Consider the following 16,279-nt stretch of genomic DNA (forward strand, 5'->3'; position numbering starts at 1 on the left):
TGTGATGAAGAGGTGAAGACAAGAATGAAATCTTCCAAATACAAGAAAATGGAGTTTAAAAGAAAATACTAGGGTTTGGTGAGATAGCTCAGTGAGTAAAAGTATTTATCATCAAGACTGATGACCTAAATTCAATCCCTGAGACCCAAATGGTAGATCCAAGCAGTCCCATGTGAGAACTTACATGCTTGCATGCACACACACAGACACACACACACACACACACACACACACACACACACACCTATAAAATAAACAAATTGTCCCAATTAGAGTTAATATCACTGTGATAAATCACTATGACTAAAATCTTACATAGGAAAAAGTTTATTTAGATTATGTTTCCAAATCAGTGTCCCTCATTAATGGAAGTCAGGACAGGAACCTGGAAGCAGAAGCTGATACTGATTCCAAGAATGATTGAACACTGAGGGGAACCAGAACAAACATCAATGTAGAATTTTTTGAAGAACACAACTCCACAGTAAAAACAGAAATACTATTTTTTGCTGCTGCAGAAATTTGTGCTCTATGGGGACCCCTAAAATTATGGAGCCGAACTAGCATAAAATCTCTTCAACAGCCCCTCATAGTTACTCTTCAGCTGTTTTTCAAAGGCACCCTGAGAAAATTGCAGCCTGGTGATGGGGAATGTACTACTGTGTATGTTTATCTTATTGATTATTGAATAAAATACTGTTTGGCCAATGAGACAGCAAGTTAGATGGAACTAGGAGTCAAAGGGGATTCTGGGAAATGTAGTAGAGAAGTGCTGATCCAGGCAGGAAGTGACATAGCAAGGAGACTCATATTTAAGCGAAAGAGAAACAGGAAGGGCTCTCTTTTTTCCTCGGCTCCTGCTCCAGCAGCATGATGTGATCCACCAGGTAGGAGGGATGCCAATAAGGCTTCCGATAAGATAAGTCTTATAAAATATACAGATGTATGATAATTGAGACTGAGCTAATAGATGAGAATCCTAGTCATTGGCCAAGCAGCACTGTAACTAATACAAGTCTCTCTGTGTATTCATCTGGGCCTAACTCGGGCAGGCGGCTGTTGTAAAGCTCACACATGGCAATGGGGCTTAGGCGGCTTTTGGCAGAAAGATTTATAGTAACAGCCTGGATTTCAGTTCTGGTTCAAGGTCCAGAAACACTTACTGCCATCTCTTCCTCCTCTAAAATCACAAATTAGTAATTCAACACTGTCCATGGAAAATCCACCCAAATGCCTGCTCCCACGCCTCTTCAGAACTGGGTGGACTGGGTATACAATTCATCCATCCTGGTCAGAAGTATGCAGAGTAGGAAAGTCTATTTAATTAAAGGACTAATAGTGTTCTTCTTTCTCTGGTAAGTGACTTAGAAGTAGGAATTGATTCATTTTTCCCCAACTTCAGAAAGCAAGCTCTGGTACTGTGCCAGTAATTTCACTGAAAGGACTCTAGGGAGGACACCATGGATCTAATAGGTGGTTACTTATGCAGGCTCACTGTGAAGAATTAAAATGACTACAGCATCCATGCAGTCCTTTTGAAGATGCAGGCATTAGGACATGTGACTGCACTTGTTTGCACTTGAGACAGAATCTTAACCAATGCTAGGTCTGAAACTTCAAATAACTTACCTAGAAGCAGAGCAGCACACTCCAGGAGCTTTCCTCAAAGTACTGGCGAAGCATGGATTTGACAAATATGATCAGTTAGTGAAATGGTCTTTTTCTAGACCTGTTAGTCAAAAACATACCATGTGAGCAATTTTAATAAGACCATGGAAACAATGGAGAATGATCACAGTTAGATTACAGATCATTGGAAGCAGAGGGTTCTCTGTACCAAGACCACACAAACTGCTCCACAAGTCTGACATTCTCCCTATTTTTGTGAGTGAAGTTCCATTAGAACACAGGAAATTCACTGCTGACATCACATCCCTTTCTAGCTCTAACCTCTGCCCTTAGGTCATCCTGCATCATCAAAATCATAATCAGGCATTTTGAGAGAAACAACTATCCTCACTGGTTTTGACAATACCTGTGTCTGAAACCTAGTGTCACACAAAGAAAGCTAGTTGTGCTGGCATTGCTTTGGATCCCAGGATTGACAGTGGAACCATGAATACAATATTACTTTTGTTACTCATCCACAGAAAAAAACAGCACATAAGAGCTTGATGGCACAGAGAGTTGGATCGATGTCCCCAAATGCTTTTTTCCCCTCTCTGATGCACTGTCTTTCACTGACAATAGAGAAAAGGTTAAGCTTAATACTTTCGACAAAGAAGCCACTTACCCAAATGTTGGCATTTGGTCACTGTCTTAGGTTTCGATTACTGTGAAGAGACATCATGACCACAGCACCACTTACAAAGAAAAAAAGCTTAAATGAAGTGGCAGTTAAAGTTCAGAGGTTTAGTCTCTTATGGTGCAACATGGCGGCATGCAGGCAGACATGGTGCTGGAGAAGGAGCTGCTACATCTTGATTGTGCAGCCAACAGGGAGTCATTTGTCTCACTGAGCATGGCTTGAACGTATATGAGACATCAAAATCGGCCTGCACACTGACACATTTCCTCCAACAAGACCACACATACTGCAACAAGGCCACATCTCCTCATAGTGACAATACTTTTGGGGGCCATTATTTTCTGCACAAAACCTTAGGTAATGGATGTTACCCTTCAAAAATCAACTCAAAGAGGTTATCCTTTTACTTTCTTTTGCAAGTGAACAGAGTCCTCCTGCTAAATTTATCCCATGTATAATCATAGTAATGAAATAAACATGTTCTATGCACATAAATTCAATATGTCAGAGTTTCCTGTAGGGAGACACCCTAGCCCCACCCCAGGTAACCCGGACAGGTATGCTGGGACACGCCCCTGAGGGAGGGGTGAGGGGAAGTCTGAGATGGTAGAAGGAGGTTCAAAAAGAACGGGCCTCACTGGAAAGCCCCTTCTCTCAGACCACGCTAGCTTTCGACCTGTGGGCATGCTTTGGCTTGTGTTTGGGGTGGTGATTATCTGAATAAAGAAATCTTAGCCTTATGGACTACACATCATCTTTGAGCGCACACAGCATGCAATAATTTCAGTTTCCTTTATGATATCTAAATGAGACATTTTAATGAGGTATTAATGTGCACTGTTATGAAGAGTATAAAGCATTATCTCCCCAAATTTTAAGGTCATTGGCCTGGAGTTCAGTGGATTAGGGATTACCCTGGTAGAATCAGGCTTAGGTTCAATCCACAGATCTGGAGAAATAGGATTCTGATTCAGAACGACTTGTGTTTCTGCTCATAGTAAAGGGACCTGAGTTTTCCCAAATAAGCTAGTAAATATTAAAACTGACATACAGCAAAGTTAGCAGAACTGACACTAAATACACAATTTACACACAAAATCACACACATGCACGTGCACACCCACACATGCACACACACACATGCACGTGCACACAACATGAAACAGAGTGGGAATAACTAGCTGCGAAATAGAAGGTTGTCAATGCGACTTGGAGAAGAATAACAAAAGGCGATGGGGAAGGAAATATGATGGCTACACATTGTATTTAAGTAAGAAACTGACAAAAAATTAAAATTGAAGGAAAAATGAATTATACTTCCAGCCCATTCTATTCTCATCTCTTCATACCAGGTTTCATGAATTCAGACTAAAAATCCACCCAAGTATGCCAGCATGGCTCTATCAACTCTATCACTTCTTCCCTTTTTCTTTTTTCAAACCAGGAAAGCCTTTTCTGGTTTCCATACCTGTTAAAATCTAACACATATTGTAGTTTTTCTGGTAATAAATAAATGTGAGTGATTTCCTTGGTCCCTTTAATGATTTCAATAAACATGTCTCTTGGGCTAAAGACTTATCCCATTTTGACTGCAGCATTTTAATCAGTAAATGTTTCATCTCTTCTGCCACAAAACTTCCTAATGCCCTTATAGATGATTTCACTTCTCTGAATTCCCCATACCGAAGTTCTTTGTAAGAATTGGTTGAAAACCCATAAATAGAATCCCATGCATTTCTATGCACATTTGACTTTGAAACAGACAGTTACAGTGAAAACAACGTAAAGCTTCTCAATTCCAATAACACATATTTATGAAATCCCCATAATCCCCTTAGCACTCAGTCTTCACATGAAAATGTGATGAGGTGTTGTTGAATACCCTAGGATAAGAACTGTTTGCTAAACAGATAAGCAGGTTTTTTTCTGCAAATGATTTTCAAAATTTCTTTGCAAATAGCAAGTCCTACTTTCTAAAGTAGAGCGCACTCCCCGGTAACCTACTTCAGGCCCTGCTGTTTCCCACTCTTCCACTGTGTATGCTTTGTATGAAGTACCACAAACTCTGAGATACACATCTTCTGTGAAAAGAGAAAAATGATATCAACTACATATTGGTGGTTCTGAGAATGCTAAGGTTGAAAAATAGTGTTTAACAATAAGAAAATACACAGTACATATTATATTTTACATTCATATCTGCATTTCATTATTAAGCTTCATAACATGAAACTACATTCTTGAGTCAGAATTAGTCAAACTGGTTTTATTCAAATCATGATGAGAAGGGTACAGTGTAAATGTCTACAGAATATATGTCATGAACACTCATCATCATGTGGAAACTATCTTAGAAAAGGAAATATAATTTACAAACCTAAGTAAACTGAATACTGTGTTTTTTTACCTTGACACTTTAAAACCTGAAAGCCTGAGAGTGGTTGTTGACAACAAGGGAAACAATTTTAGTTATATGTTCAATCAATGGACTGGAAAGCATTTATTTTGAAATAAATATGTATTGATGGCAAGAAAAGTCGCTGTACTATTAATGAAACAGGTGCCTTTGCTGCAGCCTGTTATTGCACTGATCATTATTTTTCCAGTCAAATGATTCATGATATTAAGTTCAAATATCTTTTTAGGGAAATAGACAAATAAGCAGGCATAAGGATTAGAATCTTAGAGTTGTAATAGTTATTGTAGGAGGAAATCATCTCCATAGTCATAACCACAATGCCGTATATCATATCTAATAGAACTCCCATGATCCACTGCTGACAGAGGGTGTGATTCTGCTTCTTTGTTAGGAAAGAGAAGCATAAATGAGCCAATGTTTCTTGTAATAACTTAACACTACACTATGTACATCCTATTTAACTAGCATAAGCAGTGCAGGAGGAAATAAAGAAAACATTCAAATTGCTGGTTTGTAAGTTTATATATGGCTAGGGATTAAAGACAAGGTGTCTTTAAATAAAAATCTACAGAGGTGGATGTATGTCAGTGGCAGATCACTTGATTAGGGTGTGGAAGCTCTGGCTCCAATCTCCAGCAACACAATACAAAAGACAAAAAATGAAGTAATAAGCTTTTGTAGGGATTTTTGTTGCTTAAATTGAGTGGAATTATTTAATTTGTTTAGCTCTTGCTATTTACCATAACTAATTATCAAGAGGGACAATCAAAGAATATAAAAAGCCAAGGATGTAGGATATTTTATTTGTAGTCTTGTATTCCAAATTCTAAATTTCCAAAAGTCAAAATTATTATTTTATGGTAACATCTTACATAGCCAACCCACAAATCTTGGAGCTACTGCCGCCACCTCATCCCCTAGTTTTAGTACTGAGAATCAGACCTAGTGCCTCTGATGTGCCCAGAGCTACATTTCAGCTCCTTGGAGTCAGCCTTTATTCTCTCTTTCACCCAGTCCAGAAATTCATATCATTAGTACTAAAAATACACAAACATATGAAGTCTGATGGACAGTCATCTCAATGCAACAATGCACTAAGTTTGTAATAAATACCAGCATCAATTATAAACTGAATTTCATATTCTGCTGTTGTAAAGGAGAGTTAACAACTTTGGTTCATAGGATTGTTAGGGACATGAATGAGAAAGTTGTAAAAATTACTGCACATACTTATTCTATATTATTTCTTTACTACTGTTCAATTTTGTCTCAAACTTAATATATTAATTTTTTTAAAAAATAAACTCAATATTGAGTTTAATGTTTGTTAGTGAATTCAACACCTAGAAAAACACATTATTTCTAATTCTGGTCCTAAGCCCAACTGTAACAGACCTTAACAAATAAGCACAGAGAAAATATTTCATTGGCTGCAGTGTTCCTCTAATTATCTACTTTTGTTTCTTCTAAATGACATAACTTACATGGAATAGGAGATGATTACAGTGCAAGTCAGTTCTTTCTACCTAGGATTTCAGATAATATATTGCTTCCCACATTAAACATTAAGCTTAAGAAAATAAGCACAAGGTTTAAAAATTTAATAGTTTGTATATACCAAAGGAACCTTCATCTCTGCAAGTATGAGTCTAGCCACACCAGATTGCATGTGATAGTGACTTCAGTCTGAAATAGCTAATAGTTAATAAGCTTCATATTTTTCTTTGCTTCTGAGTTGATAAAATGTGGCAAAGAATGTCAAAGTATTTGAACCAAATTATCACTAATTTATTTATGAAGAAAATAAAGGTCTCAGAGTTAAATGTCTTGCCTAACATTTCACAGACTTGAGCACTTGGTTTTCATACCTAGTGATCTTCTCAGGTATGTGTGACACCATATGTCTTGAAATCTAAAATCAAATTATTGCTTGTGTTTTACTTAGAATTTTTATTATAAACGGATGCCCAATTGCCAATTTCTGCATCTATTGATTATATAATGTGGTATTATCTTTTCTTCTGTCAAAGAGGTATATTACACTATATTTCAGGTGTAAACCACTTTGAACAGTACGCAATCCAATTTGATGTACTACTGAATTATTGTTGTTGGTAATTTATTGAGGACTTTTATATTAATCTTCTTCAAAAATACAATAAAAACTATTATCATTTTGTTTATGAGAAAACAAAGTTCTTTAAGTGTTCTATTATAATTAATGTGTACAAATTTTCTGTGCTCAAATGCTTGATTTTGCCACCATACCTTTTTACTATATCTCAATATAATGGATTGTATTTACTTTTTCCTAAATAGGATCTTAACTGGTGATTTTCTACTCCGTATCTGCTAGCAAGTGTGAAAACTAATAATACATTTTTAGACTGATACATGAAACACAAATTGAGGTGCTGAATTGGTTTTAAAATTGACAAGTTTGTCAGATAAATCCTCTTTGTCCTAAAACACAGTGACATGGGCCCTGTCTTCTGTGCAATATTATTTATCCACCTTGTCATTTCTATTCATCACTCCATTTGTATTTCATTCTTCATTTTATCATTAATCAAGCTATTTTTAGCCACAATACCAAATAGGCACTGCAATGTGTAAGTCTGAATTGTGGAATCTGGAAATATGACAGAAATATGTGTGGCAGTAGACCAATAGCAAAGTCTGCTCACAACACAGGTATCTAATTACACGCTCACATAGCCTGCCTGTTGAGATTTCTTTCTGTCACTCAGCCCAAAGCCTGTCTTGACACTTGCCTTGAGCAAGGCACCTCATGTGTCAGTGGAACTTTAACCTGGGGCAGACAAGATGCAGAGAGGCTGTGTGACATAAAGTCACTCTCATGGGGCTCAAGGTCTGCTGAAGTCTAAGTGCTAGTCTGAGCTTACGTCTGAAATGAGTGTCAAAAGTAATGACATGTATTTTTACTGAATGCCACTAGGCACAAATATCCTCTGTACTTATGTAAGTGGTCTGGACAATTATCTGGACAGAAGTCTAAATAGCTCTCAAATGTCTTGCCACACTTGATTAGAATAATTTGGCATGAATGAAAGTACTTAGTATTAAACTAGCAGGTTAGAGCCAAAATTTCCATTGACATGCTATTCACAGAGATAAGTGCATACCACCATTCCATTCCAGCAAGTAGAATTGATCCATTTATATGCTACTGTTAAAAAAGTGGGGATATATAATTGAAAATGTAAAATCCAAGCTAGAGACCAACTTCTAGTGGGATTATAAGTATTCCAACTATTATTCACCAAACATGGACGTAAGTGTGCTTTCTTCTAACCATGCTTTTCCACTCTACACAGCCACTGATAGAAATAACTCATCTACCATAGACATTCCAGACTGCATTCCACATGGTAGTATTGCACAATACTCATCCTTCAACTGATATTTGAAGATTAATATAAATATTCTTTATCTCCAGCTTCAAAAAATGGTTTGGCAATGGATCATTTCAATGTTAGTAACTCTAAATGCTGTTCTGCAGCAGTGTAAGGGGTAAGATGTGGATGTTCTTCCTATGGGTAGAGTTTTTGACCAAGTAAGTAAGAATTGGCCCAGATAAGGCATACTGTTTCACAGTTGTTAGTAGACACTTTAACAGAACATGTTGATCAAGAATTTTGTCTTCTCTTCTAGTTAACTGTACAGTGAGTATGTTAACTCAGGACACATTGTGTCTATATTGAGGCTACACATAAGCTTAACTGCAAAGCAAAACTTTCACCAAATAATTAAGATAGCTTTTTCTCACATTTAGGAATTAGCAAAGGAGACTAACACTGAGCCTCCAACATGCAGTTCCTCCTAAGACCATTTCCAGTTGCCCATTGTCAAGAGAGTTTACCAGATCCTTTTAAGAGGCGGATGTGACCCATCAATTCTCAGTAGAATGCATACATTCTGAAGGTTCTGGATTGTCATTCCAGCTGCAAGGCCTACTCATGCATTCTGATTTCACAACATAAATCCTGCACAATTTCATGTTAGATCAATGGATAGTTTATGAAAGCAGATGTGAATAGAAACCTTGAGACTCTCTTCCTTTCACACACTAGCTAGGAGACCCTGAGCAGTTGGATTAGTAGGGCAAAAAGACAATCATGTATTTAATACATCACTATGACAGTAACACCACTGGAAACAAGGAACTGGGCACCCAGGTTATAGCTCAGTTTGCAGAGTGCTTTTCTCCCTAGGTTGCTTTTGGTGGTGATATTTTAACCCAGCAACAGAAACTATAAGGCACAGAGCTTATCAGTCTCATAGACTGAATGGATAGGGTATTTGAAAATACCCTAAGTTTTTTGATGGTGAGATAAGTCTTGATTTTGGAGTATAATTCTCTAGAGCCTCTTGCAATCTACAGAAAATCATCCTGTCATCATACATGTTTTGACTTGGTAGGAATAGTCTGTAATCAATAATCATGTCACTGTTTGAAACACTCATGTACTTCAAATAGCTGTTTATGTTGGATCCCTTTCAGGGAAACTTTTCCATTTTAATTACAACAGTGGCTTTTTCATCAGGACACCAGAGCAGGAATTCAATAGTAAGAACCACATTGCTGTCATGCCTTAATTAAAAATTCAAGTTTCAGGATAAAAGATTAACTAAAAAAATCAGTAGTCCTACTATATACAGATGATAAATTCGTGGAAAAAGAAATCAAGAAACATCACCCTTTACAATTGCCACAAACAACATAAAATAATTTGAATTATGTAAGATCTTGTAAGGGCCTGAAAATGCTTAAATGTATTATCAAATATTCTTTCTATAACTCTGAGTAATCTGATACAATTTTGAGGATCACAAATTAATTCTTTTCTTTTATATTAAAAGGATTAATAATTAAAATTACTAATAAAATGCTACAGGCTTTGAAAATCATCATAGAATGATGAAAAGGCATGCAATTGGAGGATTGGTGTAGAAGATCAGAGAACTGAACACCTGACAGTGCTGTGCAAGGTCCAGTTTCAAATTTCAACAATATATAAGAAACAATAAAGATAAATGCCATAGGAAGGAATCTTATTTGATTGGCAGCTGTCCTTCACCACTTGAATAAGCAGGTAATCCATTCCTTTTTCTTCTAATGTTGTTACTTCTCCCTTTTCCCTAGACACTGTCCAAAATGAGTTTTAAATGATGTCATCTACTCAGAACAGCAGATTTTCATCTATTTAGGGCAAAGTGCCCATTCTGCAAAAAAAAAAAAAAAAAAAAAAAAAAAAAAAAAAAAAAAGGAAAAGAAACAAAAGCATATCCCTTATATATCCACATCAAATTTTATTTTAAGTGTACCACTTTATGGATTTTATTGTATGTTTCTACACAAATGATGAAAATGGCTTTAATAATCTGACTTTTCAGTGACCAAGTCTTGTTCTATATCCTTGAAGAATCTACAGCAAGTTGCAAAATTTATTACCCTGTCACTGGATCCCAGGGTCATTGAATGTGTTCTAGAAACAGCAACAAACAACACAAATCAGCCTTGCCTCTAAATGTAAACATCTCTCTCGAAAAAGATGAATGCATGTAAGTGGAAAGTCTTTGGACCATCAACTCATTCCTACACTGCCATTCCTTTCATATATATGGTTGATATTACAAATATGTTTCTCTCTTATTCTCAGACATACTGGCATGGTTGCTTTTCTTATAGGGCTATTTTCCAAATACAGAAATGACCAGTAATATCTGGCAGAATGAGACAAATTCTGAAAGGTTTTCACAGTCATGAAGACAATCTCTTGCTATTGAAAACTAAGTCGATAGTTACAATTTGGAAACACATCTCACACACACACACACACACACACACACACACACACACACACACACACACACAGGCACACACACACCTGTTTTACTTCTCTTTTATGATATGAAATATGCTTTCTAAGTTATAGTCTCATGCTTATTATTGAGAAAAATTCTGAAGGTTATAGACAATGAACATCAGTAAGAGAATTTTTTTCAAAGAAGATTTTGTTACATTGGATTGACTTCAGAGGGACCAAAATTACAGCAAAAGCCCATATTCTTAGACAAGAAAAACAGGACAATGTATTTAGTCACAAAAGTCTCAGTTCTGTGATTCAACTTCTGAACACTTAGAAAACAGTACAGGAGGGGGAACAATCTAAACATCATTGCAGGATAAACAGAATGGAAACAGAAGTATCTCAGATCTAAAGACTGCAGAAAGCAACTGTTATAGCTGTGTTCATGCCTGTGGGTGTATGCACTAAAGAAAACAGATACCTGTTGAAACCAGAAGGTGGTGTCATATCCACTGGAGCTGGAGTTCTAGGCCTTTGTGAGAATCCAAACACAGATGCTGGTTATCAAACCTGCATTTTCTCCAAAAAGAGTAAGCAGCCTTAATCCTGAGTCATTCCCAGAGATCAATTTTAAAGGTTAGCATGGAGATATTTAATGAATATTGACTATATTCCACACCCTGAAAAGGCATAGGGTTTTTTTTTTTTTAACTCCAGTGCTCAGTAGAAAATACATGGAATGTGCTTATGTCACTATTAAGTCACATACACACATGTGCCTAAAATGATACAGGACATGTGCACATGTGTTAGTGTAAAGGTACAAAAATGTTCCCTAGGCATTAGGGGAAAACTAAATGTTGTTATATGTCATTAATTTTATAGTATTCTATTATTTGAAGTAACCTAGAGGAATAATATACTTTTAGATAGAGTTTAGATTACATATAAACTCAACTAAGAGCTTGAGTTTATAAATATTCAGCATTTTTGTTTGTTTCCATTCATTTTTCTATCAAGTATCAATTCATTATCTCTTAGTTCTAAACCAAGCAGCGTTTTAATTGGTTTTATGGTACAGTTGCTATGTCATATAAAATACCTGATTGCAGGCTGGAACAATATTAAAACCTTTCAGAACCACTGAAAATGAGAAGAACATTAAAAATGAGTTCACACAGAAGCCAGCAGGCTCCATACAACTGAAGATTGCAATGAACATAGTCTTATACAAAATTATAAATTTATTTAAAACATTATGATTTGAAATTGGTGGTTTTGTTTTCTAACTCAACTGTGAGTGATACCATGGTGCTGCAATGTCAAGGCTGAACTGGCTGGGAGCCTTTCCTAGGTTTCTTGACTGGTGATTTTCAAAGTCCCCATTGTGTGCAAACCCAGCTAGAGTTCTCTGATGCAGAAAACGTACCTCCTTCCTGAAGAATGCAACTAATAACCAATAGGAGAGAGGATGAGATCCTGGGTGAATATGTATTGTTGGCATGAGCATGGCCTGTCAAGGACATCATAATCTCAAAAACATGAAAATGGCAAAGCTTTCCCCTGGTCAACATTAGGAGAATAGCAAGGCCTTACACTAATTCAAGCATGCAGGTTGACAGTGTGTGCACAAAATGACATCTTCAGCTTCCTCCTTCTGGTGACTGCATCCTGAGACTGTTCCCCTAAAGGCCTGGGGAGAAGCCTCCTCATTTTTCAGCTGTATTTAACAAACCTACTTCTTCAATCAACTCTATAATATACATGTTGAATTTCCAGGCTGCTTTTTCACCTCCAACAGAGTGCTGGGCCCAACAGGTCCCAGTATTTCTGTATGTATGTCTGTTGTTTCTTCATTTCCTGCCAACCTTATTAAAGTCCTGATATTTGTGGCACTCCTTTCCTGTGTGAGTGCTTGTTTAAGTCCCTACCCAGAGCATCTATGAGATAATGTGTTTCAAACACAGTCCCTCTGCTGAAGTGTGTTCACTCGGCTTAATGTGACCAGAACTAACTTCCTAATATCCTTTTTTGTAGTGTCTGGTGTTTAGTTCTGCACAATTTTCAAAATGATAATTATGTTAGAAATCTCCTTATTCAAATCACTGTGGTGAAACCTGAGTGAACACATTCCCCAAATTTCTTCCTTTCTTTCTGCAAAGGTTGTGCTTATTTCCCTTGGCAGAGATTAAATTTAAGGCATGAGAATCAGACTGCCTGAAATAGAATCTGATTCTTTCATTTATTTCTCAATGATGTTGTATAAATTATTCTCTTAGAAACTGCATTTTCCTTGCAGAGTTGTAAAAAATAAATATGTCATTTTATGTGTGGTGCAATTATAGTTCTGTTGAAAGTGGGAAACAAGCAGTTAGGTTTCTTCCCCTGAACTATTTCTTCTGCATCCTCATTGGGTTACAATTACAGAACAGGAGAATGTATAAATTCGGGAGCAATGTATTAAAACATCATTAAGAATCTAACCACAATATTCCTCTTTAACAGAGCAACTTTCCTAAGCATCTTCCATTTCCTGATTTCTTATATTATACATGACTTTGCTTTTGCAATGACCCTCTAAATTACTTCCTTAAATTGTGTCTTCAAGATGAAGGGTAGCACATAGATCATGTCCCACCCTTGTCAAACACACACCGGGAAACACAATGAAATGTATAAGGATTGAGGACAAGAGTTAGAACAAGAGTATTTTTTGTACATTCTCTTAAATTTTCAATATACAAGACTTGCCTGAAATATAAATTACCACATCACCTGCAATCAGGAATCCTGTTTTATTTCCCTTGATATAGAGAAAGAAGGAGGCAGCACAGAACTAACTGATCAGACATGGGTGGCGTGAGGCAGAACTGAGGACATGAGCAGTTCGAGTTCCATGCTGACTGCTGCTGACTGCTGACCAAGTAAACACTGTTCACTACACAGATCACCCTGCTTTCCTCCTTATTAATAAGTTTGTTAACGAGATAATGTTTGCAGTGGACTATAGTGGACTATGAAAATAAAACAGTATGTTGTCTACTGTGATAGCTAAACATTTTCACTGGACAGGTTTGTGTTTTGCTCTCACTGTGCTGTCATTTTTTTCTATTTGCAACAGAATAAAAAGGACAGCTTCAATGAGGCGTAGGTGTCTGATGGTAGAATAAATAAACACTCCCAGCATGCAGGACTATTAAATAATCTCAGTGGGATCTGAAGCACATAAGGAACCACGATAACAATTATCAGGAGACAGAAGAGAGGGTCCAGGGGAATCTCTGTAAAGAAGCATAGCTCATAAGGTCAGATGATCTCAGATCTGTCCTTTGACAGCCAATATTATGAGGCTTCCCTCTGTATACCATCTGAGAAAGCTCTCCAAGCAGTTTTGATGCAATAATAATGAAGTTTGTTGTTGGCAAGAAATTAAACAATGGAATAGTGAATTCACAAATGCAATTCTCCCCAGCAAATCCAGAGTAGGAACTAGTTCCTAAACCATAGTGACACCGTCATGAGCTCTGTAATCCTATCTCAACCTAGCATATTTTATTTTTCACTCTTCATTTTTAACTTACAATCCTTAAAAAATTATTATTTTCTTAAACCTTCATCTGATAAAGCTGGCTTTGGGCAAATTAAAATAACACCCTCATATATATGCCTCTCTCTCTCTCTCTCTCTCTCTCTCTCTCTCTCTCTCTCTGTCTCTCTCTCTCTCTCGTGTGTGTTGTGTGTGTGTGTGTGTGTGTGTGTGTGTGTGTGTGTGTGTGTGTGTGTTTCTGTGAATTCAGGTGTCCATGGAGACCAGAAAAGATGTTAGATTTCCTGAACCTGGAATTACAGAGGGTTATGAACTATCCAGCTTAGTTGCTGGGAACTGAAATGGGGTCCTCTATGAGAGCAGCAAGTGTTGCTAACCATTGAGTTATTTTTGCAGCCCGCCAAAATCACAAATTTGAGGAGGTTAAGTTGGACTACATAGTGTACATGTACATTAAAAAATAAATGAAACACAATGACTTAGTTATTTTCCTATTTCCCTGACAAGACACAGTGACCAAGACAACTTAGAGAAGGGATGGTGGTGGCTAACATTTTCAGTCATGTAGGGGAGCATGATAGCATGAAGGTATGGTGCTTGAGGAGTATCTAGGAGCTCACATCTTGAGACAGGATCAGAAGACAGCAATAACTGGGAATGGTGAGATCTTCTAAAACCAAAGGCTTTTCCCCAGTGACATTCCTCCTCCAGCAAGGCCTCATGAGCCAATCCTTCCCAAACACTTATATATATGGCAAAGTTGAAGAGAATGGTGATGAATAATAATTAAAAACCCATTTAGAATGTAATACTGGGAGGTGGGGGAAAGAAAACACTCCCTGTAGTGAACTTCCTGACAGTATTTGAGGACAAACAGGGATTAGTGCAGGAGAGGGCCTTTCCAGAGACTTGTCAGGATGAATGAAGCTTAAACTACTTCACAAAATTGGGAAATAATTTAGTGTATGGAACCAAGGTTGCTTAGCTCTTTCATGGTATCTTCTACAGGTCAGAGCAACCTCCTGGCTGAGAAGGTAAGCCATAGAATGAAACAGCCCTGGGTTCTCATCCTGCTGCTGTTCTTTTTTTTTTTTTTTTCCAACACAATCCCCATCAAGACACAATGTTTGAGCCTCACAATACAGTATTTAGAGTTGGAGTTAGAATCACTTGGAGACTGAGGCAAACTTGGGTACCCACAGGACAGATATTCAGACATGATTAAAGAAAGCACAGAGGCCCAGCCCAAGTGTGAATGTTTTAATCCCATGACTTGGGGTCTTGGGTATAATAAAGGAAGAAGAAAGTGATTAGAGAGCTTGCATAAACTCCTCTCTTCTTCTAGGTCTGCTGAATTCATGTTAGCACAGCATCCAAGCTTCAATACAGTTATTTCTGTCTATGCTTAATGAGGTTTTTATAGCAATGATTCAAAATTTGATGTGAAAAATACATAGTTTGGTAAAAAAAAAAAAGGAGGGGGGAATGGAGACTGAGTTTCAAATTGTTGACAAAACATATCAGACAGCAATTGTTAAAATTTAATTAAATTTTCTTTTAAAGAAACCAGAGGTACTGCACCAGTACGATAAGATAGGTGCTGTGTGGCAAAATGCCAATTATTTATGCTCCACAGTGCAATGATATTTCCAGTCATTTCATTTGAAAAGAGAATACCAAACCAAAGGGAAGCTCTAAGACACTGTGCTGGAATGGGGATGTCTAAGGAATTGTTTCTACAGTTCAAGTAGATAAGTTCTGTGGGAAGTCACTGTCTCTGAAGTCTAGGAGACACCCTGGGTTGGCAGAAACAGTGCCTTTATCTACTTTGTGACATTTTATTAACAAGAAAAATGTTAGAGTGAGGGCTCACAGACACTTGCACCGAAGTTCCAGAAAGCCACAGAGACCATGCAGCATGTAGCAAGGTCCTGAGTGGGCTGGATTCAAAGCTGTGAAAATGAAGACTGAGCTGTAATGAGTATACAGGAAACTGACAAGACCTGAAACTTAGAATGCTCATCTAAAAAAAGTTGTGTCCACTGAGGAGCTATCCCTGGAGAGAGGTACCAAGTGCTGCAGGCAACAGAACTGGTAGAGGATTGGGAATACCTGTGAAGCACTACATACCCTTCCCACCAGGTTTGGTCTTATTAGTTTCTCTTTTGTTG

At 37.3% G+C, this 16,279-nt stretch overlaps 1 long non-coding RNA gene across 36 annotated transcripts in view; it reads left to right on the forward strand.

The window, feature by feature from the left end:
• The first annotated feature begins 828 nt into the window (after positions 1 to 828).
• Positions 829 to 16,279, forward strand: part of LOC103161473 — an 82,844-nt gene continuing 67,393 nt past the window's right edge. For 20 of the 36 annotated variants that reach the window (XR_003483156.2, XR_004769205.1, XR_004769193.1 and 17 more), the window contains exons 1-4: positions 829 to 887; positions 9,647 to 9,844; positions 10,146 to 10,313; positions 13,375 to 13,485. This is a non-coding gene — a long non-coding RNA (uncharacterized LOC103161473). Of the gene's footprint in view, positions 888 to 9,611; positions 9,845 to 10,145; positions 10,314 to 13,374; positions 13,486 to 15,116; positions 15,143 to 16,279 lie in introns of all 36 variants that reach the window. The other 16 variants (XR_004769208.1, XR_003483176.2, XR_003483173.2 and 13 more) reach the window with 3 other exon arrangements.

The sequence above is a fragment of the Cricetulus griseus genome, chromosome 3 (genome assembly GCF_003668045.3).
Source record: "Cricetulus griseus strain 17A/GY chromosome 3, alternate assembly CriGri-PICRH-1.0, whole genome shotgun sequence".
Lineage (NCBI taxonomy): Eukaryota > Metazoa > Chordata > Mammalia > Rodentia > Cricetidae > Cricetulus > Cricetulus griseus.